This window comes from Arachis stenosperma, chromosome 5, assembly GCF_014773155.1.
Source record: "Arachis stenosperma cultivar V10309 chromosome 5, arast.V10309.gnm1.PFL2, whole genome shotgun sequence".
NCBI classification, from domain to species: domain Eukaryota; kingdom Viridiplantae; phylum Streptophyta; class Magnoliopsida; order Fabales; family Fabaceae; genus Arachis; species Arachis stenosperma.
The window spans coordinates 129,675,468-129,678,023 of NC_080381.1; the positions used below are offsets into that span (position 1 = coordinate 129,675,468).

At 41.4% G+C, this 2,556-nt stretch overlaps 1 pseudogene; it reads left to right on the forward strand.

Annotated features, from left to right (window-relative positions):
* Window positions 1-258: 258 nt before the first annotated feature.
* On the forward strand, window positions 259-1,906 carry LOC130981390 (probable receptor-like protein kinase At1g11050; annotated as a pseudogene).
* Window positions 1,907-2,556: the final 650 nt, after the last annotated feature.

The following is a 2,556-nucleotide window of genomic DNA, read 5'->3' on the forward strand; positions in this document are numbered from 1 at the left end:
CAGTTCCTTGAGACGATTTATGTGCATTTTTTGAATGAGTTCCATGCATAAATTATCTTAGGGTGTGGTGTAACACCCTACCACCCAGAGCTTTATGCTTAAGTCGTAAAGCAGAGGTGGTGTAGTATTACGACCTCTAAACTAAAATGTAAATATATAATAGCAGAAGAATTATAATATGCTAGGAGCCTTGAAGAATAGAGGAAATAAAAATCGCAAAAAATAAAAGCGCAACGCTCGAGAAATGAGTTAACTTGCATGCTAAGAAAGCTACAGCTGTCAAGTGTAAAGTAACCCAAAACAGGAACAGAGAGCCAAAGATACAAAATAACGAGCTCCTGACTCAACCTGCGAAGTCAAGATTGGCCGGAGAATATACACACATATATACATATATATACATATCCAAAATGAGTTAATAGTCAATTTCGTCCCTGAAAGATACCGCGATCTCCATTTTCGTCCCCGAAAGTCAAAATTAATCAAAATCGTCCTCCAAAGATACCTTACTTGATCACGTTCGTCCTTCTGTCATCTCCCTAGCTGAGTTGGCAAACGTCTGCTGACGTGGGCCGTTAACTACCAAGGTGACAGAGAACAAAAACGACGTCGTTTCGGTAGAAAGCGCTACTAGGGTTGAAATGTCGCCGTTTTATCTTCAGAGGAGGCGTGTCATATCAACCATTGCTCTGTCTTTCACCATGGCAGCACCTCCACCTTCACCTTCTCCTTCTTCTCCTTCAACATGCCCCCATCGACTTCAGCTATGTTAAGAGAGTTCCATGGAACCCTTCAGCATGTGAGAATTTCCACTCTTTATTATCAAACTTGAGCAACTATTGCACCTCGCTCTTATCTCTAATCGGAATAGGGTTCGCACAGTACCTTAAAGCAACTACAAATTTCAACCTCCCAAACCTTGAAACCTCAACCTCATGCCTCCATGATTTCCAGTCTCAGCTCAATTCCTTGTCTCTCGAAAACAATCTCGTTGACTTGTGCTTTGACCCTCACCAGTTCGTCATGTCCTGAAACGTCTGAGCAGGAATTGAAACCCTAAAAGATTGGGACAAGAAGCTTGGTCAAATCACGCCTCTTGATACTAGTTGAAAACAAGACCTCACTGATCTTTCGCTATGTGATGTGTGTCTTACTGCCGGGGTTTCAGGTGCAGCATAAACTTGTCTCCATTGATAGTAATGCTTCTCACTCTGAAAATTGTTTCAAATTTACTATTCTATATGCTGCTGCGTTTGTGAATCAGTATGGACCTAAAAGCAATGGTGCCATGAGTTGCATCTTTGGTATGTCACTTTACCCACAGGGTGGTGGTTCTGGTGGGAAAAGTCACCAGAGTTTGGTTTTTGGGTTAACTGGTGCTGGTGTTGCTTTGTTAGTTATGTGTTATTTGTTAGGGGTTTATGTTTGGTATGATAGGAAGGTTAGGAGGAAGAAGCTTAATGATGATGAATTTGATTTTGATCCTGAGGAACAAGGGTCTAGGCGTAGGTTGAGGCCGAATACGGGGTCTATTTGGTTCAAGATTGATAAGTTTGAGAAGGCTACTGATAATTTCTCAACCAAGAATTTCATTGGCAGGGGTGGATTTGGGCTTGTTTTCAAGGGGGTTTTGTCCAATGGTTTGGTCGTGGCGGTTAAGAGGATCTTGGAATCTGATTTTCAAGGGGATATGGAGTTTTGTAATGAGGTGGAGATTATTAGCAACCTGAAGCACCGGAATCTGGTGCCTCTTCGAGGCTGTTGTGTAGTGGATGATGATGATGAAAAATTTAATGACAGGGGAAGCCAGAGGTTTTTGGTTTATGATTACATGCCGAATGGAAACCTTGAAGACCATCTGTTTCTGGTGAGTGAGCAGCAAAAGTTGAAGAAATCGCTGGCTTGACCTCAAATTAGAGTTTATCCACTCCAGGGACTAATTTGACGTCTTAAACAAGAGTTATCTTGTCATCAACAACATGCTACAGCCTGGCGTTTGCCACATTGGCAGTTAACGGCCCACGTCAGCGGACGTTTGCCAACTAAGCTAGGGAGATGACGGAAGGACGAACGTGATCAGGTAAGGTATCTTTGGAGGACGATTTTGATTAATTTTGACTTTCGGAGACGAAAATGGAGATCGAGGTATCTTTCAGGGATGAAATTGACTATTAACTCTATCCAAAATTCAAATATACATAAATAAAATCCTGCCCCTCCATACACCTCTAGGAGGATAAAAAAGAATAAGTCATGTGGAGAGAAAGCTAAATACATATATATACATCATAGCATAATAAATAACCCAGTAACCATTCCGCTTCAAAAGTCCAGACGCCTAACGAGATGCCTCTCGACCTGCATCTGAAAAACAACAACATAGTATGGAATAAGAACCAGAGATTTTCAGTATGGTAAAGGTGCCACACACATAATATATAAGGTCCTGAGAATGCCAGAGGCAATCCTAGAACGCCGACTCTCAGATTATAGAGCTTAAAGTATTAAACAGAAGTCATAAAAGGTGGTTTTCTAAGAATATGTAAACCTGACTTA